We start from the raw sequence: 13,148 nt of genomic DNA, 5'->3' as shown, positions 1-13,148 counted from the left end.
GAGCAGATCCAGTGGCAAGTGGGACAAACACATGGACTGAGAAGCCCAGATGAGGATGTCAAAGGTGACTTTCACAGATCGCTTTGGTCATTCCTATCATTGACTCCTGAGGAGCAGATAGTTTCTAGCTTCTAACACACTCACCCTCTGATCAGAGACACACAGCTAGGCATGGGAAGAATGTCGTGCCCAGCACCATTGACAGGCTGGCAATCCCCTCTTCTCCAGCAATGCCTGGAGCCCATACCACACATTCTAGGCAAGGAACACATGCCAACGGTTTCAAATTCAGCAGAGAAGGGAGGCTGGCCCAGGAAGAAAGGGAGAGTGAAAGAGCTATCTTACAATGGACTGGGCTATCAGCCCTGGCACCTCGGTCTTTAATTTTAAAAGCACTGTGTAATGTGCTGTACTGATGTAACTTGTTTTTGCTTTCTTGGATTTCCCCTCATTTTCCACTGGTCTCAGCACCCCAGGAGGATAAAAATAACTTTATTTCTGCTGCCTCAGGTTTTCTTCCTATAGATAGAGAAAAATCGGGGAAATTGCGTTTTATTTTCTTGATGAAGCTATCATAGGATTTGTAGCCGTATAACCAGAGAACTAAGTGACAAGAAGTTAAGGAATACAAAGCATCTGCCATCAAATGAATTCTTCACGGGGGTGGGGGGGGGGGGGGTGGGGGGGTTGGGGGGATGGATTTGAAAATGAATGCAGCCGAGAAGATAAGAGTTGACAGAGTATCAGCTCCTGCGTTGGTCCTGCTCTGATCATCTTTCTCATCAATTATTTACAGCAGGAAGATCTACATTAAAATTAATCATGAAATCCTGAATTGCTCCTTTACATTAATAATGAAAAACTGCACCAAATGCAAACAGACACCCATAATAGAATATGAAATAATGCTTAACACGCCGAGGGAAAGAGGCTCTTTATGTGAAACACCGAGAGGCTAATTACGGTAAAATCATGAGGGCTCTGGCCCGTGACCCAGCCTGGCAGCTGCACCTGACGAACACATGTTCGTTTCTGTTTCATCGGCAGTTGTCCTATATAGTGCGGTGTTCAGAGCAGCCCCTGGTGGCTACTGAGTAGTGACTGCAAACAGGGAGTTTGGGGGGCATGGGAACCACAGCTTTTGAGTCGGTGCCGGGCGCAGAACGACATCTCAGGACGCGGCTGGTGTCACTGTCCTAACGACGTGAAGAGCCGGGCTCCACACCCAGCGTGACATGCACAGATTTGAGTCTCAGGTGAGCAGAATCTTAAGGTTTCTAATTTCTCTCCGTGAACGCTTTATTTATTTGAAACCATTCTCTGGTGGAACCTGGGGTGCTCTGTCTGTGTGTGCTAAGCTACAAATCATGCCCATTTCAGCATTCTGTGGTCAGAAGACTTAACATGTCCTTGAAAGCCCATTCACGGTTAACCTGGATGCCTGATGGAGCACTGAGGAAGAAAATGTAGTGTTTTATCCAAACTCAGGTACATAAAATTACCTATTTACTTCCAACCCGGCAGCCAAATGTTAAGTGATGAAATCCCCCAAAGGTGACAAAAAGTGTTGTGATAGATTAATCGAGAAATGCTTTCCCTCGGATGAAGGTTTCTCCTGCAAGTCATGGTTCTTGTGGAACACTTGAACGGCCCCTGTGCTAATCTGCAGTCTAGTTGAAACAGGTTTCCTATGTTCTTTGTGGCATGAGTTCCCTTGGGCTCATGTTTCTATACTGCAGTGGGGAGCTGCGGATTGTCAGCTGGGGGAAGTAGCCATGTGAAAAGTGAGCCTCACGGATCTTATATGGAACAAAAATCAGAAGGGCCATAAACCCTTCTCTGCAGTGCCCACAAACACCACACACTTCTTCCTCCATCTGTTCCTAATGGTTGGAGTAGAAGTACAGAAGTCTTCTAATAAACAGGCAGAATCCTCGTTCTTACCCAGAAATTTAACAACCATTCGCCGAATGATTCCCATACACACAGCGACTATCTGTCAGAGGCATGCAAATCAGGTCTAAAAATGTGTCCTTGTTCTCCCACTGCAATGTTGCCTTGAAGCACTTTGCTTCAGTGGAGACTTTGCATAACTCCTGGCCCACAGTGCATCCGGCTGAGCCGCCTCTCTGTTGCCCACCACTCGTGCTCCAGCAGAGCTGCTGTCAGGCAGACTGAAGCAAGGGGAGTTCGAGATAGAGACGGGGAGGGGAGGGGCTCCCAGCTGCTCCGCTCACATGTCTACACTGTGACTCTTCATGGGTATTTAAAACGCAATTTCCCGAAGTGTGTGCTCCGGGCTGTTATTAGATGTGTGTGACAAAATATAATGCATCAATACATTCATTAAAGCTTCTGAAGAATTCTTGCACTATAAACTTTCTTTAACCTCATATAACCCAGAATGTTCCAAACTTGTAGGAGCACTGGACTTTGGAAAGCATTCTATGTTAGTAGTCCAAGAAAATCAGCTGGTCTCTTGGCTAGTGCATCCTTTAGTTCTTTGGAATTATTTCTGGAGTGTTAGGCTGAGAAACCTCAAAGGAGTCCAGTAGAGGGAGGAAGGGATAGAGAATTTTTCTCCCTAGATTCCTTTCATATCCCGTTTCCTACTGGTTGAAATTCTTCTTTTAGGGAGCTATTCACCCTGTATTTCAGGATTGCATCATCCAGCGAGATGGTAAGTGGAAGCCAGGTCCCACATGCTGTCATGTGGCATGACAGGGGCACTTGGAAGCTGATCCGCAGCTGGTTGGCCTTGGGTGACTGAATGGCATGGCCCCTGTGCCACCCCAATCCATGAGGCACTGAGGCAGCCATAGCCTAGGAGGGAGAAGCATGAGGCTAGGCGAGAGAATCTGAGAAAGTCATGCCTTCCTTGAATCTCTTTTCCTTTGTGGCACATGCTAGAAGCCTGGTGTGAAACAAAACCAATGACAAAAAGAGTGCAAGGGAACCTCAAGAAGATTGAAAAGATGGTACACACATGCTTTTGCTCTCAAGGACGCTTAGGTTAGAAGGTAGTGTAGGGAATAACAAATCACCAGAGAAAAATCTAGGAAAGTACATATTGGTAAAGAAGATTCAAATCATGTTCTAGATTGTGTGTTCTATGCCTGCAAATTGAAGGCTGGTCCTGTAGGAATTCAGGAAAACAGTCGTAGGTTGCCTTTATGCAAAAGACCTTGAATAAAATGTAGAAGTCAGATTAGCTAGGAAGTGAGGGACTCACAAAAAGATGGCATTTGATGAAATCCAAAATGAAGAGGGAGTTTTGTTTAGGATGACTTTCACGAAGACAGATGTACAGCTGACATTTGTTTTCTTTGACCCAGAAATAAGTATTTCTCCTTTGTACTCTCATATGTCTTACACATCCCGCTGCCATTTGCTCCATATTACCTGTCCAAAACTGGGCTTGTGAGAGTATCCCTCTGCCTTCCGCCTCTTTTTCCTCTTTTACCTGAGTCTTCTCCATTCCATTAATGATAACCCCATGTCTAACATTGCTTAGACCAAAACATGTATATTCTTCTTTGATGACTCTCTCTCTCTCTGCATTCATTCCATTGGGCAGCCCTCTAGACTCACCCTGTAAAAATGCTCCCGAATTTGGCACTACCTCCTAGCATCACTGTAGGGACTCTCTTTAAGCCACCATACAGAATTATTGTGCTTCCCTCCTAACCAGTATCTCTGCTTTTATTCTGGGTTATTTATAGTCTGTTGGCCACTCAATGCTCAGAATGAGCCTTTTAAGATCCATGTCAATCACTTTTCTGCTAAAAAGTCTTCATTTTTTTTGTTTCATTTAGAGGAAGAACCAAACTCCCAACAGTGGTCTTCAGCGATACATGATCTGGCTTCTGGTTATGGCTTGGGGTCTCCTGTTATTCCTTCCCTATAACCCCATTTATTGTGCTCTAGCCACACTGAACTTCTGCTATTCATATGATGCCTCAGGGACAATTCTATTCAAGGTCTGGGCATAGGCTAATCCCTCTGCCTGGAATGCTTTTCCCCCAGATGCCTACATGATATGTCCCCTCGCTTCCTTTAAGTCTACTTATGTCAACACATCAAGGAGGCTTTTCTGGCCTATTTAAAATTGCAACCCTTGTTCCCTAGCCTCCCTATTCCCCTTCCCTGCTTTATGTCTCTCCCTAGCATTTATCATCTTCTGTACAGTGATCTGATGCTTTTCCTGCCTCCTTGCCAGAATATAAACTCCATAATGGTAGGGTTTTTGGGCTACTTGATCACTGCTCTATTTTTAGTGCTTAGATGAGTGGCTGATTTATAGCAGGTACTGTATAAATACTTACTAATTAAAGAAAATTTGGTTACTTGTTTACTATCACAGGTCTGTCTATCAGATGAACTTCTAAGAACACAGAATATTCTATTTTAATCATTAGCACTGACCACATGACTTGGCTCTTGGTAAGCCTCAATGAATGAAGGGGAGAATGCTATGTAGAAACATGTTGTTTGGATAAGACTGTTCCCAAAGGAGGTGGATGAAAAGGAGGAAACAAACATTTGTTGAAGAATTGCTGTGTAATTTATACATGTCTTCAGAGTAATGGCTTAAGATGGTAAGTGGTACATGCCCCGTTAACAGAAGAGACAAGCCAGTATCAGAGGGTTCAAGTACCATGTCCATCAGTCACAAAGGTAGAGGCAAAGTCTCTAGATACCTTCTAGTATCTCACATGATGACAGTGTGAACTAATGTCTACTCCAAGCCAAGGAGAAAATACCCCCAAGTTTAAAATATCCTTCAGGTTAGGGGGCACCTGCTTGGCTCAGTCCATTAAGCATCCGACTCTTGATTTCAGCTCAGGTCATGATCTCAGGGTTGTGAGATCGAGCCCAGTGTCAAGGCTTTGTGCTGGGCATGGAGCCTGCTTAGGATTCTCTCTCTCCCTCTCCCTTTGCCCTTCTCCACCCTCCACCCCTCTCAAATAAATAAGTAATCCTTAAGTTTGATTTAATATTTGGACCAGTCATTTCTTCCCCTTTGTGGGTTTTCTCTCCCCAGTGAAGGAAGTAAATTGTTTATTCAGCCAAATTTTAAATTTCACAAGATAAAGTCTCAGGTCTCTTACTTACTTATTACTCAGTCTTTCCTGCTTCTCTGGTGATTTTACTTGTATCACCATCAAGGATCTTTCCTTAATTATTTGCATATTTTGTTATTTGTGATTAAACCATCCTCTTTATGTAATTTAAAGAGGCTTGTGGGAGCTGGGAGCAAGCCAGATGTGTGCAATTAGGTCGGAGACCACGAGGAACACCCCAACCAGCAGCATGTGGGCTTCGGGCTTGCTCATTAATGTTTCTCTTTGCTTTCTACAAGTTTATGTCTGGCAGTTACTTTGTGGGAGAACTGACCTGGCAAAATGAAGGTTTTTATTTTTTTAATCCCAACTGATCTTTGAAGTTTTCTGTATCAACTCACCCAGCTGGGAAATGAACAGCCATTGGTTCCGAATTGGAGACCGTTTCATCAGGGGAGTTGTTTTGAATGGGATATAAAAATTAAGCTCCTTCTCCAGCACACCCTTCCCCATTCTTATAATCAGAGCTAAGAAGGGAAGACCCGAGTGATCAAGTCTGTGTGTTTGAATAATTACATCACATCGCTTCTTCATGCAATTCAGGTGGAGATGCATTTAGGCAGAGTGACTCTTGATCATGATCAAGGTAGCTTTTCACAAGAGAGGGCATCAAAAAAGGAAAGGTGCTTTTAATTACATGGGACACAATTGAGATCTAGCTGGAGCATATCCCTGGGGAAAAAAATAATTGGAATTAAACCAACCATCTACATTACCACTGATTGGAGAAAAGGAGTGAGATTCTATTTAATTTTATAAGATAACCATGGAAGGAAAAGCATTGTGAAGAAGCACTTCATTAAGAATATGGGAGGGGGATGCACCTGGGTGGCTCAGTTGGTTAAGCATCTGCCTTCTGCTCAGGTCATGATCTCAGGGTCCTGGGATCAAGCCCCACATTGGGCTCTCTACTCAGCTGGGAGCCTGGTTCTCCCTCTGCCTCTAGCTCACCCTGCTGGGGCTTGCTCTCTCTCTCTCTCTCTCTCTCTCTCCCTCTCTTTCTGTCAAATAAATAAATGAAATCTTCAAAAAAAAAAAAGTAACATGAGGGGAAACCACCAAATTTATAATTATCTTTGTTTTGACACACTTAGTGGAGGAAAAAAAAAAGTGCTTGATTATGTAACTGGTGACTTAGTTTCTCTATTACTGTTTTTCTCCAAATGGCTGGGAGTGCTTAGTTTCTAACACTATTCAGTGGATCATCTCTGGGAATGGATTAACTCAGAGAGGTTGGATGAGCCAGTGGAAAGACAGCAGAAGAACTGAAAGTGCTCCAAAGTTTGTAAGGAAAGTTGAAAGCAGATACCAACAGTAAGCACAGAGTCTAAAAAACCTATTGGGATTGTCAAAGTAGGACTATTGGACTAGGAAACAAACAAAAAACCTCACACACACAAGGCGATAGATTAAAAATAGCAAAAGAAAAAAAAAGAACCCAAAGCAAATTTTTCATGCTAAGCAATATGTTCTAACATGTATTCACATTATAGGTTAATCCTCTGAGGAAATTTATGTTGTTCAAAATATAGCTGAGGATATCAGGAATGAAAGAGGCTGAAGAATTCGTCTAAAGCTCATGCAGCTCTTAAGCAGCAAAACTAGAATTTCCATCTAGATTGATTTCATATAAAAGCTCATGTTCACCTTTAGTATTTTAAACTGTCAAGGTAAAACAGCCCTGAGTAATTTCCATAAGCACTGTTTATGTGATTATAATACATCTTCATTTGTGAGTGACTCTACCAAGATTGGGTAGGTTAATTTGGTGTGAAGATACTCAGTTAGAGTCCACAAATATAAGGATGTTAATAAGTGGGGCATCCTAAAAGTAAGAAATTGTGAATTTTTCTTCCAGATTCATAGCAAATTTTTGTGAATTTAGGAATGTCATTTTCTCTTTCTAGGCCTCAGTTTCTCATTTATTATGATAGCACTGAACTTGCTTGTCTATAGGGGTCCTTTAAGAATAACTATTCTATGATTCTGCCATGTGCATTTGTATGCTGAGTGTCTCCCAGATCCTTGGGGCTTCAAGTGATTGAGAATGGTCCAAGTGGTCTGGTTTATTTTATAATATACACTAACGTTTATTAGGTTCTTAGTGTGCATATGAAACTGTTTTAAATACTTTATTTAATCCTTATAACAAAACTGAGTTGTTCTATTATTACTCCCATATTACAGGACAAAAACCTAAACACTCAAAGATTGGGTGAACAGCCAGGTGTCATATGACTAATAGTTTTATACCCCAGGATTCCAATCTAGATGTTTTAGTCTGAGGGTTTGTGCCCCTAATTATTACCCATCTGTCATCACCAGAGGACTATAGCGCATTATCTCTCTGCGGGGTATTTACACCTTCCAATAAAACCTAAAACACTAGCAATGGGGTTGTAGTGTTATTTAGATTATCACCTCGGAAAAAGCCACTCCTAAAACATTTTTGAGGACTGACTTTAAGTAGTGATTTGAATTCCATTTGTATAATCAGAATCAGTTTAAACCATATGCCAAAGATATTAACATAGTGATTGCCCACCTAGAATTTTCTTCAGTGGCAAAATGTTTACTTACAAGTCCACTTATAAATATAGATGCAAAACCCCCCAACAAAATACTAGGTAATTGAACCCAGCAATATATAAAAATGGATTATCCATGGGTATGTGTGACTCTAGCTTAGTAATGCAAGGTTGGTTTAATATCTCAAAATAATGTGACATACCACATCCATAGAATAAAGTACAAAGATCTCATGATCACCTCAATAAACACAGAAAAAGCATTTGACAAAATTCAACACCCATTCATATCTATATGTGGAATACAATTTTGCAGTAAGAAAGAAATGGAGTATTGATACATGCTGTAACATAGAAAACCCTTAAAAACATTATATCAGTGAAAGAAACTGTTCACAAAGGACCACATAGTTTATGATTCTACTGCAATGACAGGTCCAAAATAGGCAAATCTTTTTTTTTTAAAAATATTTTATTTACTTATTTGACAGAGATCACAAGTAGACAGAGAGGCAGGCAGAGGTGGGGGGGAAGCAGGCTCCCTGCTGAGCAGAGAGCCTGATGTGCCCAGGACCCTGAGATCATGACCTGAGCTAAAAGAAGAGGCTTCACCCACTGAGCCACCCAGGCACCCCCAAAATAGGCAAATCTTTAGAGACAGAAGGTAGACTAGTAGTTGTGTAGGACTTGGGCATTGGGTGGGTAGGAATAAAAGTGGGGGTTTCTGAGATAATAAAAATATTATAAAATTGGTTGTGCTGAGAATATACATTTCTGCAACTATACTAAAACACATTGACTTGTACCCTTTGAATGGATAGACCGTATGGTTTATGAACTATATCTCAATAAAGCTATTTAAAAGTAGTCTAACACATTTGATAGAAATGTAATACTCTACAGATTTCATCACTGTTGGTGATGACCAAGAGTTGACCACAGTTGTTGAGATCAATTTTGCCTCAAAAATAAGACCACTCCTTCATTTCTCAGTTCTTTTTATGTTCAGACACATAGTCTAGAACTAGACAGCCTCTACTTCTTTATTTTTTTAAGATTTATTTATTTATTTCAAAGGGAGAGTGAGTATGAGTGTGTGAGTGGCGGGGGGTGGGGCTGAGGGAAAGGGAAAGCAGACTCCCTGCTGAACTTGGAGCCCCATGCTGGGCATGATCTTCTAACCTGTAGATCATGACCTAGAGATTGTGACCTGAGCCAAAACCAAGGGCTGGACACTTAACCAACTGAGCCACCCAGGTGCCCCCCAAATCTTTATTTCTTAGATGTGATTCCTGGTTTCATTCAAAGAATCCAGAAGGAAAAGAGAGAATAGTACATGAGGGAGGAGTTATGTATCACAGAAAAAGTGGCCCTTCTTAGAAATATAATCTCTAGATTAGGAAGTATTTTAATATTTATATTATTTGTCCCATTTATTCTCTGTTAAGTCATTGTCAAAGATGTCAGTTTACATCTCCACCGCCAAATGACCATTCAGTGCTTGATGTTTACCTCCCAAATTGTCCCACTCTGTTTTCCACTATTTTATAGCACAGTTCTTTTTTACATTTAGGAGAAATCTATCTCAATAAGTTGAAACTTAAATGCTTTTGGTTTTATTCCTTAAGGCCAAGAGATCAGTCAGATTCCTCCTTTCATCATGACTACCCTTCATTGATTTGCAAGTACCTATCACCCAGAAGCAAAGATGTGTGGTGGGATAAGCATAAGAATTTGATCCAGATGGACAGACTATGAGCCTAGGGCAAATTACTTAACATTTCTGAGTTTTACTTTCACATCTGTGCAATGTGAACAATAACAGCTACTTTACAGAATTCTTAATGAAATTTGTTGAATAGTTTTTATTTTTAAATGCCTAGCAGAAGGTAGGTGTTCTAGAACATTAGCGCCCTTCTCCTTGCCATTGCCTCCTTCTGTGTCTTTCTAGTAAACTTTAGTTAATCCAATTTCCCATTATGTAAAATGATAATAACTGAAATGTGTAACCTATGCTTGACCTGTAAATATAGGGTAAAGTGGAGGATGAACTGGGGAGGGGATTTTTTCTGAACTCATAGAGATTTAGGCAGCCCACTTTGTAGGGATTCCATAATACTTTGCCAGCCATTTATAGGCTGAGTATGTATCTCCTTTCCTCTGGCCATCCATAAGAAATTCTTGCTCTGTAAACGAACCCTCAACTCACTCATTAGGTTCATTAGGGTGAGGAATAGAGACTTTAAAAATCTCTGAATTCCTTCCAACCTTACAGAGAGTTTGTGTTTTGGACCTATGCAATTCAGAGTTTCGCTTTCCTGCTGGTCCTTGCCTTTCTTCCTTCACAAGCAAGAATCTTCTAGAGCTAAAATTGCACTAAGGAGTCTAGCTATAGAGTGCAGGACTATCAGGCATGATAGTAGACAGCTTTTAGGGTTAGGAAGAAACAACATTCTCAAGCATTTTCAGTGACTACGACCATTGTGATCAGCACTTTTCTTCTACCAATTTTAAGCATTTACTATTATTCTCTAATCCTACATAGGAGAAAGCTGAGACTCAAAGAGTAGAGAGCTGCTGAAGGTCTCAAAAGCAATGCCATTCTATTTGTGAAGCTTCCCTCTCCAGTACACACAGTTATCCTGATTTCATATAAAAACAAGGGTTAGCCCCAGCAAAACTCTTGAACTGGATTGTGTGGTTTGACTCTACACATTAATTTTATATTTTATATCCTGAAACTTTGCTGAATTCATGTATTAGTTCTAGTTCTAGGTATTTTTTGTGGAGTCTTCTGGGTTTTCCTTATAGAGTATTATGCCATCGGCAAATAGTGAAAGTCTTTTTCTTTGCTGATTGGCATGCCTTTTATTTCTGATTGTGAGGCTTTATTTCTGATTGCTGAGGCTAAGACTTCCAGTACTATGTTAAATAGTAATTTGACCTATTCTTTAGGGATGATTGACTTTGAAGTCATACATCTGCATAATGGTTATCTTTTTTAATTTTTCTTTTCAGGATTAATTTATCAAAGACTGATTCCGGGAAGGTTTCATGCCAGAACAGAAGTTGGTCTCCTGCAGAGCTCCTTGGAAACCTTCCACAGTCTCAAGGTGTAGTGCTAAGTCCCCAGGTACCCCAAAACTCTCTCAGGAGGTCTGCCCTTTCAGTACTATTTTCATAATAATAGTCAGATGTTATTTGCCCTTGTGACTTTCACCCTCTCATAATTGCACAGTGCAGTTTTCCAGAAACTACCTGACATGTAATATCACAATGGACTGAATGTTGAAGCAGATATAAGAATTTGGGGTCTTCCAATAAGTCAGACATTAAAGACATTTGCTAAATAAATAAATAAAGACATTTGCAAAAAGTTTAAAAAAAGTCACTAATTTTTTCTTGCCTTTTTTTGTTTTTTAAAATAGAATTTTTCATTAAAAATGTTATTGTTTATGTTATATTAACATGAAAATGAGCTTATTGTTTTAAAATATATTAATATAAATGTTTGAAAATGTATCAGTTTTAATTATTTCTAGTAAATATCAACATATAGAACCCACATAATTTACTCAGGGTTTTTAATAATTTTTAAGAGTTTAAAAGGGTCCAGAGACCAAAAAGTTTGAGAACCACTGGCCTTAGGCAATCGATGTTGATCTAGTGCTGAGATGGACTTGGGCTATAGCCTTGGTCATGCATGGAAGAGGCTGGTATTTTTTGAGACTCACTACCTACAATATGGGTTACCTCCAAGTACAATGGACAGCAGAAAAACTCTGTATCTGCTATGGGTCTTAAGTCAGTGACCTTTTCCCCCATAAACCTGTTCTGGGGGGAGTGTGTTTACTTCCTGATTCTTCACATAACGCTCATTCAGCATCCTTGATTTAAAATTTCTGTTAAACAAATGTGACTCCAAATATAAATTCCAATTAGAGGTCTGAGAATTGGGGGAGTTGAAATAGATGGAGAGCATATATCTTTCCAGTTTATATTCTGGAACTTTAGATTTTATTTTGTTTTATATATGAATTCAGGAGAATCATTGGTCTTATGAAAGTATAAGATTATAAACCCTTTTGATAATGAGACTTACTCTCCCTCCCAGAAGTGGTTACTATGTTATGCTGGTAGGAATCAGAATGGAAATTGCTTGGAATATGATACTTTGTTACAGTAGCAGTCTCTAATGTTTACCCCAACTAGTATCACTGTCCTTAAGAGAAGCCAAAGATATCCTAGATATGGTTTTGCCACCTGGTTTGCTTAACCCAATGCATCAGTGGTATATATGATACAAATAGAGTCTTGAAGTTTTTACTTTAAGTTTATCCTCCTGGTGTTCTTGGAGCCCCAAGACACCTTGTAAACAAGCATGGGCTGGTCGGCTAATTAGAGTGTGACGTGTGAACAGTTACATCCAGCACCCCAGCAGAGAGCGAGTCAACTGTCACATGTGTGAGTGAGGCTATTCAGGACCAGCTAATGACCAATCATCCCACATTTGACCATAGATGCATGAATAAGACCAGACGAAAGCCTTGAGCATGGCAGAATTGTCTAGCAGAACTGGGAGCCAAATAAACAGCCTTTGTTTAAAGCTTTACATTTTGGTAGGCTGATTAAATAGCTCTAAGTATGTGATATTGAAATTTACTATAATTTATTGCTTGTAAAAATCCTGATGGAAACTTCTTTGTGACAGGTTATCTAACTTCTACTGAGGAAGCAAACGAATCAATAAAATCAAGGTTTCTCTCTTAATTTGTGTTACCCTTTGCCTTAGAAGCTTTTGGTGTGAATGTGTTGGTGGGGAAGATGGTAGAAGGTGGGTGGGTAATGATCCAGAGTTTGGAAGAGGTGCATTTGTTTGGTTAACTCTAGGAACTTTCTCATGCCAAGCTTTGGTTTTCTCCAATGGTAAACTGAAAGATTGATACTTGAATTTTGTTTCCACCAAGAAATTTTGAAAAAAATTCTCTGCTACAGTACAGTAAATAATAATGAATTGATCTGATAAAGGTTGCATGATAATATAGAGATCGATGACTTATTAGAAGTATCAAACTGGAAGCAAGACTCAAAACAGAAAAAGGCAAAATGGAGCCAGTAGGAGTGATTTGCTAGCAGAAATTCAGGCTGGAGGTACATTGGGAGGGATCACAAAAGCCGTTTACTTAAGACTTCCTTAGGAACACGTGACAAAGGTCAGGCACACCTGTATGAAGCTGTCCAGATCCAGAGGGATGTGCATGAGCATCAGGTAGCTGTGTTAGGGTACGGAGTCGACCACCCCTCAAATGGACAGAGGACACTCATGATAATGCAAGTCACATATCGAGGTTTATTTCCAGCTAGCTGGGGTCCAAGTATCTGCCCAGCGCAGCGGGTTTCAACAAGGACCGCGAGCACTCAAAGCCAAGGGTTTATATAGCATTTTTTAAAAACGTCCAACTCACAGTAATTTTCCATCACTCCGGAGACCATACAT

Source organism: Enhydra lutris, unplaced genomic scaffold (assembly GCF_002288905.1).
Source record: "Enhydra lutris kenyoni isolate GAN:26980312 unplaced genomic scaffold, ASM228890v2 scaffoldscaffold22, whole genome shotgun sequence".
Lineage (NCBI taxonomy): Eukaryota > Metazoa > Chordata > Mammalia > Carnivora > Mustelidae > Enhydra > Enhydra lutris.
Note: the sequence above shows the minus strand (reverse complement) of the source record.